This window comes from Arachis ipaensis, chromosome B03 (genome assembly GCF_000816755.2).
Source record: "Arachis ipaensis cultivar K30076 chromosome B03, Araip1.1, whole genome shotgun sequence".
NCBI lineage: Eukaryota > Viridiplantae > Streptophyta > Magnoliopsida > Fabales > Fabaceae > Arachis > Arachis ipaensis.
Genome location: NC_029787.2, coordinates 131,556,112 through 131,556,577, shown reverse-complemented (window position 1 = coordinate 131,556,577; position 466 = coordinate 131,556,112).

Sequence of the window (466 nt, the reverse complement as noted above, 5' to 3'; positions counted from 1 at the left end):
ATAATTTTTATTAATTATTATAATAATATATAAATATTATCAAATATTAATTTATTATAAATTTAAACTCTATTTAAAAATTTATTAATAAAAAAGTTGAATCCTACTAATTCAAAGTTGATTTAATTTATTCGAATTTGATGAGACATATCTTGAACTCTGCCATGGGCCATAGCAACTGGCGATCATGTCAGTCAAACACGCTACCATGACTTATATCCATGTGGTGATTTTTCAAAGTCACTAAAAGAAAATCTCATTCCATTATCCAATAATTGGTCAATAGTCAGGTTTAATTCTTCCTTATTATAAACACTGAGTTTACTATCAAATATTTTTTATTCCAGGATTTTGAAACACTTTTATTGATATAATAATAAAGTATATACATGTAAGACTTTTGTACATGTGATGTTAACTACAATCAAATCTATTTAAAAGTGTGAACTATAATTTACACTTTTGA